Consider the following 15,405-nt stretch of genomic DNA (forward strand, 5'->3'; position numbering starts at 1 on the left):
AAAATATGTATATATGCATATATATGTATATTTCCCTCTATGATTTGTTGCCTATTATTTGAAACCTATCAAATGTGGTATGGTTCTCTTGGAGAATGGGTAGGTATTCTTGGAGTGTCTTAGGATGTGTCATGAATGCGGCCGAGCAGTCCAGGAGTACATTCACTCATGCATGTGGAGCATTGAGCATGGCTGCCATTGGGTTGTGGAGGTTTTTGGATGCCAGAGTTAGGACCCTTGGGGCAGGGAGGGCTCTCACCCGCGCCCATGTAGGGCGTTTTGTGGTCTTTTTATTAGCTTTTGTTTTATTTAAACAATCTGTAGATTGCTTAAAGTAAAAAGTCCATTACGTTATAGTAATGTTTGTTCTTCCAATTCATGAACCTGAGATGCAGTTCCACACCTTTACATATTCTACTTATTTTATTAATGTATAATAGTTTTCAGTGTAGAGGTCTTTTAATCCCTTTGTTAGATTTACTCTAAAGTATTTTTCTTGATGCTGTTGAAATGGGATTGCTTTTCTTAATTTCCCTGTCATTCCAATCATTATTTTATTTATTCTTTGTGTACAAAAATGTGATAGATTTTTGTGTATTAATTTTGTAGCCTGCTGGTTTTTAAATTCACTAATCGTGTATTTATTGTGACTTTAGGGCTTTATATGTATATTATAATTGCATTTACAAGTAATTGCAGTTTTATAAATTGGATTCTTTTAATATATCTTTAAAACGTACTTGGAGCAATAGTACAGCGGGTAGGGCGTTTGCCTTGCATGTGGACGACCCGGGTTCGATTTCTCCACCCCTCTTGGAGAGTCCAGCAAGCTACTGAGAGTATCTCGCCTGCACAGCAGAGCCTGGCAAGCTACCTGTAGCATATTTGATATGCCAAAAAAACAGTAACAAGTCTCACAATGGAGACGTTACTGGTGTCCGCATGAGCAAATCGATGAGCAATGGGACGACAGTGATACAGTGGCAATGATTATCTCTAATTCTATGTCTTAAGATTTTATTCTGTACACTTCTCATTTTCAGAGTAATTCCATCTTTTACACTAGTTCCCTATAGATGTTTAGACTAGTTCCCTATAGATTTTTTCCTGTTACAAAGATGAAACAGCTGTTTTTATTTTGCAGTTTGTATCAATGTAGTATTAGTGTCACAACCCACTGTTATTTCTATGGACTTTATAGGCAATGGGGTAAATGATGGTGAAGAGGAGATAGAAGATAAAATGATTTTATCATTGTAATTTTAATCAGGGATTTGTGAGAACCAGTCCAGAAAGATGACACTGATGCTTAGCCTCTTTTACCACTTGGGTTCTCTCTAGATCCTTCCACCTCACAGATTCTTCCACAGGGGCTGTGAAAGAACGCTGTGCTATCCCTTGATGGAGAAGTGAGAGAAAGCTTTCAGTCCATGTTCCACAAAACTAAAACACAAGGGCTCACTTTTCCTTTTTGTCCGAGACCGTGAATTGCTGGCATCAAAATCTGTACCTACAAGGCCTGATAGTAAAATGAATAAGGGCTTACATAAGGCTGACCTGGGTTAGTCCCCATTATCACATCTGATCCCCAAGTCACAAGCAGTGATCCCAGAGCAGAGAGTCAGGGAAAATTCTTTTACATAGCCAGGTGTGCCCCCTGCAAATGTCTCTACCTCTACTCTGAAAAGTGGGTAATTATACCTACATTCTTAGACCTTCCTTTGCCAGGTCACAATAATGACAGCTGGTATGCACAATGCCATGTGAAACTTTTCACCAATCAATCCTTCTTCTCTAATTTCATTCTATGCCATAAGCAAACACCTTCAGACAGACAGATGCACATTCTTTCAGAAAAAAACAAATCTTTGTGTTAAGTTTATTCTGTAATATGTAGTTAATTTAGAATTGCACTTTAGCAGGAAGTTTTGCCTGCCAGTATCTATTCCACTATTTTGTTTAAAGTCTGATTTGGGGAGATTTGTTTTAGGTCTCATCTGGTGGTTTTCAGAAGCTATTCCCAAATGTGTGCTCAGGACTTGCTTACAGTAGTGTTGGGGCGGGGGATGTGTGGTACTTGGAATTGAACCAAAGGCTCTTACTTGCAAAACATGCATTATGTCCATTTGAGCTATCCTCCTGCCCCCAATAATAGCTTCTTCTGCTGTGCATATCATTTTAATTTGATGTAATACAAGTTTGTTTGTTTTTGCTCTTTAATTCCTAGTTATTGAAGTTGCATCTCCCAAAGATACCTCTTATGCCGAAGAATACTTTTCCTACCTCTTCTTCAATGAATTTTTATGTATTTGGGTTTAAATTCCAAGTCTTTATTTTTTATTAACTTTTATACATAATATAAAAAGTGATCCATTCTCATTATTTTACTTGGTGTTCTCCCCTTTTCTTATTATGTTTATCGAAGTGATTTTCTTTTTTTTCATTTAAGCTTTTGACTCTTGTTAAATTAACTGTCAACCAGTGCATGAAGTGGAACAAGTTTCAAAGCTTTTTTATCAAATGATGCTGGCAAAACTGGACTGACGTGTGCAAAAAGTAAAGTTGCACCCATATCTCACATGATACAAAAATATTAACCCAAAGTGGATTAAAGATCTTGATATAAGATCAGAATCGATGAAAAAGATAGATCTTCAGGGATCACGTGGAGCCACCCCTGACAGCCTCTCTGCACATGTCTGTGCCTGATACACAGCTTTGTGAACCCCAAACTCTGCCAGTTTAAATTCCTCCAATCCTCTGGAGCTGCCGCGTGCGAAACGGACCCTCTGCTCCTAAAGACTATGATCCGAGAGGTCTTCTAACCCATTTTGGCACCCAGAGCAGCTTCTTACAGAAATGCATCTAGACTGTGAACTGAGCTAAAATGTCAGAAATCCAAAATCGTGCAGCCGCGACATAGAGTCTTCATTCTCAGCAATGAAAACAAATCATTAAATGATGCCTTTTCAGCAGACCTGATTGTTGGGGGAAAATTCCAAACAATAATAGTGAGTTCTCTATTGAAATATTGAATGTATTCAAAGTATAGAGAGAATAAAGTGAAGATCATTAGCTACTTAGGTGGGGGGGTGGGAGGGGGTTCTCGGTGGTGGAACATGTGCACTGGTGAGTGGATGGGGGTTTAATCATTATGTGACTGAGACTTAAACGTGAAAGCTTTGTATTTTCTTCACGGTGATTCAATAAAATAAAAATTTTTTCAAAATAAAATAAAAAAGGATAAAAAATAATAAATTCCTCCAATTCAGATGCACTAATCTGACTACAAATCCACCCACTCTAGCCCTCACCACTGGGAAGAAAAAAACTTCAGCTACCTGGGACCATGACTAACATACTTTACCATTTTACACACTCTAAGGGGGGTGGGAAACTACAGGATCTTATTTCAGTGCCAGGATACCCAGAAGTCCTAGCAACTAACAGGGAGAAATTAGACTTACATCTGCTTGTCTCACAAAAATACAGGATAATGGCAATAGTCCAAATAACAGACATAAACAATAACCTGGGAGTAAGAAATAGTAAGTAAGGTCAGTACTCAGATAATCTGGGATGTAAAGTTCTACTGTCAGCACCCACAACACCCTAAGAACAATGGAAAAAACAGGGAATTCACCTGAATTGATAGACAGACCCATAAGTCTAAGCAAGACCGTGAGTTTCTCAAAATTCTTAAGTCTGGATGAGGAGGACCCTAAGTCAACACACCATATTTCCATGCAAAGGAAATAAATTTCTATTTGTAATTCCGTGCAATGAGATCAATTGCATGGAAATTAATTTCTATGCAATGGAAATTAAACAATCACTGACAAAGAAATGAAGCAATTACTGGAAGAGAAATTCAATCAACTAAAAAAATGATTCAAGTTATGAAAGAATCTGTAAAAATGGAATGGAAAGAGCTAAAGAATGCAATAGCAATCCAAAACAATAGAATTCTGAATGCAGAAAGTAGTAACAATGAGCATGAAGACAAAATGAAAGTCATCCAACTCATCAGCAACAATTAAAAGGCAAAAGGAAGAAATTAAAGAATAGAAGAGAATAATTTAAGATTCTTTTTTATCTCTCTTTTTTGGTTTTAGGGCCACATGTATTGGTGCTTGCCCCTCCCTCCTGGTTTTGCGCTTAGGGATAACTTCTAACAGGCTCGGGGGAATATTTGGGAGAACAGGGATTGAACCTGGATTAGTTCCTTGCAAGGAAAACACACTTGATGCAAGATTCTTAATGAATAACAGTCAGAGGAAAAATTTCATGTTATAAGAAGACTAGATGAAGCAGAAAAAAGAAAGGGGAAGAATGACTTGTGGAAGACAAAATAGCTCAGAATTTCCCCAGTCTCTGGAAGGAGGCCTCTGCACAGAATCAAGAGGTTCAGAAAATACCTTTCTGAACTCAAACAGAGAGAAACACCAAGACGTATACAGTAATCAAAATAGCAAGAACCATTTTGTAAGAAAATTGCAAGAAAATGGAGAGGCAGACAACTGAAAGAAGCAAGAGAGAAGGAAAACCTCAAATACCAGGGAAATGACTTAAGAATCACAACAGATCTTTCATATAAAACTGTACAAACAAGAGAAGAGTGAAATCGCACATTCAATAACTGAATTAAAAAAATTCAACTCTCCTCTACCCTGCAAAGCTGTCATGTAGATTTGAGGGAGGTATAAAAATATTTTCAGACAAACAAGAGCTGGCAACATTTGCTTTAACTAAGCCAACCCTGCAAGAATTATTGAAAGGCTGACTGTTAGAAACAAGCGGTGAACACAAGTTATCATGAGTCATAGGGAGAAAGCAGATGGAATAGAGAAGGGATCACTAAGAAAATGATGGCTGGAGGAACCAGTTGGGATGGGAAATGCATGCCCAAAGTAGATAATGGAACAAACATGATGACCTCTTAGTGTCTGTGTTGCAAGCCATAATGCCCAAAAGTAGAGAGAGATTATGGGGAATATAGTCTGCCATGGAGGCAGGGGGAGGGTGGGAAAGGGGGGGTATACCCAGGATATTGGTGGTGGGGAACGTGCACTGATGGAGGGGTGGCTGTTTGATCATTGTGAGATTGTAACCCAAACATGAAAGCTTGTAACTATCTCATGGTGATTCAATAAAATAAATTTTTTTAAAAAGTGGTGAACTGCAAAAATAGCTAAATGGCCCCACACAGAAAAATGACAACACAGACACATATCAATAATCTCTCTTAATATAAATGGACTGAACATTACTATTTAAATGCATAGAGTGGCTGAATGAAACAGGAAACAAAATCCATCTATTTACTGCTTACAGAAAATATATGTAAGTTTACAGGATAGAAACAGACACAGTAAAATAATGAAATAATTCATACAAGTCAGTGGTAGACAACCTTATGTCAGATGAAGTGGCATTCAATGTAAAGAAACCAATTAGAGAAAGGGACAGATGCTAATTACTGGTTAAAGGAACAATAGATCAAGAAGTACTAACTCCTCTTAGCAAATATGCACCAAATGAAGGAGCACCAAAGTTTATAAAACTTCTGCTCACAAACCTCAAGAAACACATTGACAAAAACATAATAATAACGGGAGACATCAACACTTCACTTTTGCTGTTAGACAGATCAATCAGACAAAATATCAATCAGACAAAAGATACAAAAGCCTTAAATGAGGACATAGAAGTATTGAAACTCATGGACATATACAGGGCCCACCATCCTAAAAATCAGAATAACACATTTTCCTCTAGTAGCTATGAAAATTTTCCAGTATAGATAACATAATGTGGTGGCATAGCTCAAACATACATAAATTTACAAATACAGAAATTATACCCAGCATTTTCTCAAAGTGCCAAGAAATCAACCATAAAAAGAAAAATAAGGAAAAACTCCAAGTGGAAACTGTTCAAAACACTGCTAAATAACAACTGCATCAAAGATGCAACCAAGGAGGAAATAAAGATATTTTTATAAACTGGTGATAATGAAGAAACAAACTATCAGAATCTGTGGAACACAACAAAAGCTGCATAAGGGGGGTTAGAATTTATAGCAGTACAGGCTTACGTTAGGAAAGAAGAAAAAAACTGAAATCAATGACCTAAACACATGTCTTAAAAACCTGGAGAAGAAAAAATAATGGAAGAAAAAATAATAAATATATCCTTAAAGTAGTACAAGAAATACAATGGTAAGATTTGAGCAGAAATAAAAGCTTTAGAGTTCAATAAAGAAATATAAAGAGACAATGAAACCAGAAGCGGGTTCTTCAAAAGAATAAAAATTATAGACAAACCTTTGTCTGTACCAGAAGAAAAAGAGAAAATGCCCAAATACATCAGATGGGGCGATGCCCTAGCCATCAAACACATGAAAAAATGCTCACCACTACTTATTATTAGGGAGATCCAAATCAAGATGACAAAGAGATACCATTTCACACCAGTGAGAATGACATATATCAGAAATACTGTGAACAATCTGTGTTGGTGGGGATGTGTTAAAAAAGCAATTTTTTATCAACTGCTATGGAGGGTCTCAGTAAACTTAAAATTGAGCTTCCATATGACCCAACAATTCCACTTTTGATTATCTACCCCCAGAATATCCCCAGAGCATTCATTCAAAGGGACAAATGCACACCATTATTTATTCAGCACTCAGTGCAATAGCTAAGATTTGGAATCATCCTAGATGTCCAACAACAAATCAGTGGATCATGAAGATGTGGAATATATCACAATGAAATGTTATGCAGCTGTAAGGAATAATGAAATCATGTTATTAACTGCAACGTGGGTGAAACTGGAAGATATCATGTTAAATAAAATAGGCCAGAAAGACAAACACAGGATGGTATCACTTATATGCAGCATTTAGAGTAAGTGGATGAGAAAATGTAATGGTTTAAGGGGGAATTCCTAGGTCACCAAGACCCAGAACATAGGGTGGAGAAAGAAAGAAATATAGGAAAGAGAAAAGGGAGAAAAGATAAGAAAAGAAAAGCAACAGGGCAAGGGGCCTGGGGATTCAGGTATGTTGGTGGTGTTAAAGAATGATAGAACTCAATATCTAAGCCACAGTGTCAAGAACACTGAAATTTCTAGAGCCAAACTTTAATAACAAATTACTAGACCCAAACTTTAATAACAAATGTAAAATATGCCTGTAAATATGGCAGCCTAGGATTGGAGCGGGATAGGGGATAGGAGGGGTCCGAGGAAACACTGGTAGAAGGAAGTTAATATTGGTGGTGGGACCAGTGATGGAGCATTGCATGTCAAAAAACCAACCATGAATAAAGTTTAGACTTAAAGTCCTTTAATAAAATAAAATTTGGGGAAAAGTGTCCAAATAATTGGGATCAGAGGCAGAGAGGGAGAATTACAAAAGACCCACCAGAAATTCAAGATATAACTTGAATGAACAACTCTACCCTGTTATGCTGAAGAACCTAGAACAAAATGTACAGATTCTTAGAATCATATAACCTCTCAAAACTAAACAAGGAAGAAACAGAAAGCCTGAACAGACTGATCACAAGCAAGGAAATTGAAACAGTAATTAAGAAGTCACAGGTGCCATCTTGCCACAGCAGCCAGCAGTGAAGAATCCAGGCCGGTGGGCACCACAAGCTGGAGAATGCTCTGGACCCCAGACTGGGCCAGCAACACTGGGGTGCCAGACTGAGAAGGTGCAGCGTCCCCGCCTTCTCTAGATGGAGTCCCGGCGACACTGAGCTTCTGTTAACACGTCTCTGGTATGTGGGACTGCGACATCTCCAAACTGCGGGGGGGGGGCACTGGAATGGGGCAGCGCCAGCCCAGCTTCCAGCGCAGCCCTGCCCCCTGAAGTCACACCCTCAACACGCCCTCAGCACCATCTTGCCACAGCAGCCAGCAGTAAAGAATCTGGGCCAGTGGGCACCACAAGCCAGAGAATGCTCCGGACCCCAGACCGGGCAACAACACTGGGGTGCTAGACAGAGAAGGTGCAGCCAACCTGCCTTCTCCAGATGGAGTCCTGGCGACACTGAGCTTCTACTAACACGGCTCTGGTATGTGGGACTGGGATATCTCTCCAAACTGCCACCTTTCCTGATATACAAAAAATATGCTCAGGAATGGCTCAGCCAACCCCTGAGCAGCCATTACCCCAGAGGCACAGAAACCAATCTCAGAATGCAGCAGCTGCTGCCAGATATACTCCTGGACTGTGAACTAAGCTACGGCCCTGTGCAACCCCGGGAAGGGAAGGGTTTCTGTCCTTCAGCCTTTCACCCTTTGCGGCAGCATGGCAACAGCTACCATTCAGAACCAATTGGACAGAGAGGTAGGAGCTTGCAGTGATGGGATGCATGGGGAATCTCGCAATGGGGGGGTGGGGGAACGGAACCGGCCCAGCCTCCTGCCCAAATGAGACCCTGAGCTGTTGCCCACAAACAGCTCCTCTGCTCCTTAACAACCATGATACCAGAGGCACACAAACCAATCTCGGAATGCAGCGGCTGCTGGCAGAAATACCTCTGGACTTATGCCAGAATCCCAAACAAAACTGGGTGGCTCTTTCGCGACCATGCAACATCATACGCTCTTTGTTATCGACAATAGAAAACATACGATCTAATGATGCCATTCCAACAGGTCTGACTGTTGGGAGAAAAACTCCAAATAATGATAGTGAGTTTTCTGTCGAAATTGAATGTAATCAAAGTAAGGAGACAGTAAAGTGAAAATCATGTGCCACACAGGCAGAGGGGAAGTGGGAGGGGGTATGCTGGGGTTCTTGATGGTGCACATGTGCACTGGTGAAGGGATGGGTGTTTGATGATAGTATGACTTAGAATTGATCATAAAAGCCCTGTAATTGTTCTCACGATGACTCAATTAAAAAATAAATAATTAATTAAAAAAGAATGTCACAAAAGAACAAATGTTCTAGTCCAGATAGATTCAATGGTTAGTTTTATAAAACTCTTTAGAGAACACAAACTAGCTGTACTTCTCAAGCACTTTCAATATATTGATGAAACAGTAATACTTCCTAATAGTTTCTGTGATGGCAACATTAAGCTAATGCCCAAAACATATACACACTATGAAAAAACTAAATTTCAAATCAATTTCCCTGATGGACACTGATGAGAAATTTTTCAACAAAATCTTAGTGAACTCAATTTCTAATTTTTTGAAGATCGTCCATATTGTTTTCCAAAGGGGCTGAATCAGTTCGCATTCCCACCAGTAGTATTGAAGGGTCCCTTTCTCCCCACATCCGCTCCAAGAGCGGTTGCTTTTGTTCTTTTGGATGTGTGCCATTCTCTTCAGTGTGAGGTGGTATCTCATGGTTGTTTTGATCTGCATATTCCTGATGATTAGTGATGCAGAGCATTTTTTCATGTGCCTTTTGGCCATTCGGATCTCTTCCTTGGAAAAGTTTCTGTTCATTTCTTCGGCCCATTTTCTGATGGGGTTGGATGTTTTCTTCTTGTAGAGTTCAACCAGTGCCTTATATACCCTTGATATCAACCCCTTATCCGATGGGTATTGGGTGAATATCCTTTCCCATTCTGTAGATTGCCTTTGTATTCTGGTCACTGTATCTTTTGCGGTGCAGAAGCTTTTTAGTTTAATATAGTCCCATTTGCTTATCTCTGTTTTTGCTTGGTTGGTCAGTTGCATGACATCTTTGAAGATATCTTTTGCTTCAATATCGTGGAGGGTTTTGCTGACCTTGTCTTCAATGTACCTTGTGAATTGTGGTCTGATGTTGAGGTTTTTAATCCATTTTGATCTGATTTTTGTACATGGTGTCAGGTCGAGGTCTAAGGCCATTCTTTTGCATGTGGTTGTCCAGTTACGCCGGCACCATTTTTAAAGAGGCTTTCCTTGCTCCAATTCACATTTCTTGCTCCCTTATCAAAGATTAGATGATCATACATTTGGGGTTGTGTGTGGGGATATTTCACTCTGTGCCATTGGTCCGCGGCTCTGCCTTTGTTCCAGTACCATGCTGTTTTAATTGTTACCACTTTGTAGTAAAGTTTATGGTTGGGGAGGGTGATGCCTCCCATCGTCCAGCAATACCACTTTTTGAAATATATCCTGGAGACGCAAAATAGTATATTTGAAATGACATCTGCACTTATATGTTCATCACAGCACTGTTTACAATAGCCAGAATCTGGAAAAAAACCCGAGTGCCCGAGAACAGATGACTGACTAAAGAAACTTTTGTACATATATACAATGGAATACTATGCAGCTGTTAGAAAAGATGAAGTCATGAACTTTTCATATAAGTGGATCAACATGGAAAGTATTATGCTACGTGAAATGAATCAGAAAGAGAGGGATACACATAGAAAGATTGCACTCATCTGTGGAATATAAAATAACCGAGTAGGAGACTAACACCCAAGAATAGTAGTATATAATACCAGAAGGTTGGTTCCATGGCTTGGAAGTTGGCCTCACATGTTGTGGGAAAGGCAGCCCAGATAGAGTAAAGTAAAATGTGATTGGAGAGCTCTCGAGGGAAGGGAGATATGTACTGAAAGTAGACTATAGACTGAACACTATGGCCACTCAATACACCTATTGCAAACCACAACACTCAAAAAGAGAGAGAGAACAAAATGGAATGCCCTGCCACAGAGGTGGGGTGGGTTGGGGGGATGGGATTGTGGGTGGGAGAGATACTGGTTTCATTGGTGTTGGAGAATGGACACTGATGGAGGGATGGGCTCACGAACACTGTATGAGGGAAACACAAGCAGGAAAATGTGTAAATCTGTAACTGTACACTCACGGTGACTCACTAATTAAAAAATTAAAAAACACATTAAATCTTAGTAAACCAAATCCAACAACACATCTAAAAGATCATACATCTTGATCAAGTGGGATTCATCCCAGGAAAGCAACATTATTCAACATTATTGAATATACATTCAACATTATTTAACATACACAAATAAATTGCATTATAAGCCACATTAATAAAAGTCACAGTCACAGTCACAGTAATCCCGTTGCTCATCGATTTGCTCGAGCGGGCACCAGTAATGTTTCATTGTGAGACTTATTGTTACTGTTTTGGTATTTTGAATACACCACGGGTAGCTTGTCAGGCTTTGCTGTGTGGGCGCAATACTCTCTGTAACTTGCAGCGCTCTCCGAGAGGGGTGGAAGAATCGAACCCGGGTGGGCGGCGTGCAAGGCCCTACCACTGTGCTCTCACTCCAGCCCATCAATAAGAGGAAATATTTAAAAATGTATGTATAATTTTTTATTATTCTGATGCTGTATTTTGATAAGTTTCAACATTCATTCATGATTTTTAAAATTCCTCAACAAAAATAGAGTTTGAAGAAACTTTTCTTAAAATAGTAATGGCCATCTATTACAAACTCACAGCCAGTATCATACTCAATGATATGGAAAATTGAAAGCATTTCCTCTGAGATCAGGGACAAGTCAAGGTTGTCCACTGTCTCCACTATTACTTAATATGGTATTAAAAGTATTATCTACAACAACAAGACAAATAGAATAGAATAAAAGGGGATAAAATTTAAAAAGAAGTCATGCAATCTCTAAAATGACATGATAAAATACACAGAAACCCTTTAAAAAAGGCCACAAAAGCGCCTAAAAACAATACACCAATATGGAAAAGTGGCTACTAAGGCAATACACAAAAGGCAACAAACAAAAGACAATGAAAGAGATCAAAGAGTCCATTCCATTCAAAATAATGTCCTAAACATTGGGTATCTAGGAATCAACTTAACAGATAATGTAAAATATCTATAACATGAAAACTATAAATCACTTAAGAGGTAGAAGAAGACCTTAGTAAATAGAAAAATGTGCCATGTTCTTGGATTGAAAGAATGAATATTGTCAAAATGGCTATCCTGCCAAAATCACTATGTAGACTCATCACAATCTCAATTTAAATCCCCATGGTAGTCTTCAAGAATTTAGAATGGTCAATAATAAGATTTTTATGAAATTATGTAAAACCTTAATAACAAAAACCGTGCAGAGAAATAAGAAAATGGGAGGTATCTTTATAACCTAAGTTGCAACTATAACTGTAAATTGTAATGATGAAAACAGCATGAAACTGGAATAAGGATAGATCTTCTGACCTTTGGTAAAAGTGGAGTACAAGAAATTGGTAAAAAGAAATCTCCATATCTGTGCTCAATTAATTTTCACTAAAAGATCTAGGTACATAAATTGGAGTAAAGATAGCCACTTTGAAAAACAGTGCCGGGAAAAGTGGATAGCCACATGTTAATAAGTGAATCTGAATCTGCTTCTCACACTTCACACAAAAGTGAATTCAATGTGGGTCGAAAACCTTGAAATTGTACCAGAATCCATACAATACATTGAGAAAATCATTGGCAGAATGCTCTACAATTTGGACCTCAAAGGTATTTTCAATGGTATAGTTTAATTGGCAAAGGAAACAGCAAAAAAATAAACAACAGACTTCATTAAATTGAAAAAGTTTCTTCAGGCATAAATAAATATGGGCTAAAAGAAAAAGGCACCAACTGAATGGGAGAAAATATTCACACTCAACACATCAGATAAGGAATTAATATAAAGGATACATATACCACTCACAAGAATTAAAAAAAAATCCACAAATTCTATCAAAAAATTTGTAGAGGAAGTGAACAGACACATCTCTAAAGGCATACAGTTGGCCAATAGACATATGTAAAAGTTCTCATCATCACTTATTACCTGGGAAATCCAATTAAGACAACAGTGAGATATAATTTCATATCAGTAAGAATGGCACATATAACAACACCTGGGAACAATCTGTGTTGACAATGATGTGGTGAAAAAGGAACTCTCATCTATTGCTGGTGGAATGCTATTTGGCTCAATCCTTTTGGAAAAATGTATGGAGGTTTCTAACAAAAGTAAGAGCAGCCATACATCCCAGCCTTTCCACTTCTTGGTATCTATCCCAGGAATAGAAAAACATTCATTCAATAGCACATATGGACACCATTATTCATTGTACTCAGCACGATAGCTAGGACATGGAATCTACCTAGGTGCTAAACAGCAAGTGAGTAGATAATCAAAGTATGGAATATATAGACAATGGAATACTTTGCAGCTGCAAGGAACAGTGAAATCATGCAATTCACTGCAACTTTGACGGAACTGGAATATCATATTAAACGAACTGAGTCAAAAGAAGTGCAAATAACATGCTATCTTACTTATTTGTAGTGTATAGAATAACAGGAGGAAGAACGCAAAGCATCAAAGGAAGACCCAGAATACCCTTGACCCTCTATTATAGTAATGAGATGGACAGCTAAGGACATAAATGATGGGGGAAGTAAAAAGAGATGGATGGGAAGTATCAGGGGTAGGTGTTAGAGGCTTCGGGCACATTGGCGGTCAACAGTACTGTAAGAATGAGATTCCAAGTTTTAAATCCAACTTTAAAACTTGCCTGTCCCAGGAAAAACAGTGGCCAGGCGGACTGGCAATGGTTAGAAGCTTTCCACACAACTGTGTCAGGGGTGCATAGCAGTTAAGTTAGAGAAAAGATGAGTATGAAAATAATAGTTGGAAATGATCACTTTGGAAAGAAACTGTTTAAAGTATTTAAAGGGATATGCCTGACAACTTTTCAATATCTTTATTGCAAACCATAATAATACCCACAAGAGGTATTATCAAGGGGGAAAGAGAGAGAAAAGAGGGAAACTGGGGACATTGGTGGTAGGAAATGTACACTGGTAAAGGGACAGGTGTTGGAACACTATATGACTGAAACTCAATCGTGAACAACTTTACAACTGTGTATCTCACTGTGATTCAATTAAAAATAAATAAATTTAAAATTAAAAAATGTGCCTATCAAGGAGGTAGTCTGGACTGTGGCGGGGGTGGGGGGAACTTAGGAACTTTGATGGAGGGAAGTTGACACTGGGATTTGTGTTGGCATATTTTATGCATAAAACCCAACTATGTAACTATGTAAATCATGATCTCTAACTACTAAAAAACTTTAAAGTTCAAAATCCATATAATGTATCGACAAAAACATAGCAAAAGTCTCCATGCTGGGGCTGGAGCGATAGTACAGCAGGTACATTTGCCTTGCACACTGCTGACCTGGATTCAATTCCCAGCATCCCATATAGTCCCCTGAGAACCTCCAGGAGTAATTTCTGAGTGCATGAGCCAGGAGTAACCCCTGTGCACCGTCGTGTGACCCCAAAAGCAAATAAAAATTATATGATTTTTTATAGGAATAGCATTTAATATTTATAATACTCTGGGTAGTATGGTCAATTTTTGTGTTTTTTAAGGGCAACACCTAGCTGTATTCAGAGTTTACTCCTGGTTCACAAATATTCTCTGCAGGAAAACAAACTGAATAAATTCAGGTACTCCATTGCACAGACTGAGAACTCTGGTATTTCTCAGAGTTGGAGTGGGCAGACTTCCCCCACCCCATTCACCATACTTCTAGAAGCCCTGGCAGCTGTGCTCACCTCAATTCATTGGCCTAGATCCTAGATCCTGAAGTATCTGGACCATGCAACACCTCCTTATTTGTGAATACTGAAATTTCAGTAGGAGCACACCAAATTAGGTGGGAGAGTAACATAGAGACCAAATAAACTCAACAAAGGAAAACAACAACACAGATGGCTCATATAGCAAAAAATAGCTTAACAAATTCTTAGACAAACTTAACCCCATGATTAGATATCACAATTTTCTTTTTTTTCCTATTTGGGGTGGTTTCTTATTTTAATTATTCATTATTTATTTTTTATTAATGAATCACCGTGAGAGTACAGATACAGATTTACATATTCTCATGCTTGTATTGAGTACCCATACCTCAGATATAACAATTTTCACATAAAATTTGATATTTTATACTTCTTGATTTTAATATTGGAGCTTTGTTATCTAATTCGTTTTAACTCTAACATTTTATCAATATTTGTGGCTTTTGTCTATCTTAAAATAGACTTTAAAAATTTAATACGTTTTTTAGGGGTCAGAGCCATAGTATAGATTGTAGGGTACCACCTATTGCCCCCTGACTCCTTCCAGGATTGATCCCTGAATGCAGAGGCAGGAATAATCTCTGTTCACTGCAGTGTGTGGTCCCCAGAACAAAAAAAATCGGAATGCTTATGAGCCAGGAGTAAGCTCTGAGTACAGCTAGGTGTTGCCCCTAAAAACAAAAATCGAAATAAAAAAATCTGTTTTTTCATATACTTACTCTGGGAAAGCTACAAAGGGAGCTGAGAGAAGAAAGTTCTCAAATTACAGATTTCTCTGGAAGTAGTATCATGTTGT

This window comes from Sorex araneus, chromosome X, assembly GCF_027595985.1.
Source record: "Sorex araneus isolate mSorAra2 chromosome X, mSorAra2.pri, whole genome shotgun sequence".
NCBI lineage: Eukaryota > Metazoa > Chordata > Mammalia > Eulipotyphla > Soricidae > Sorex > Sorex araneus.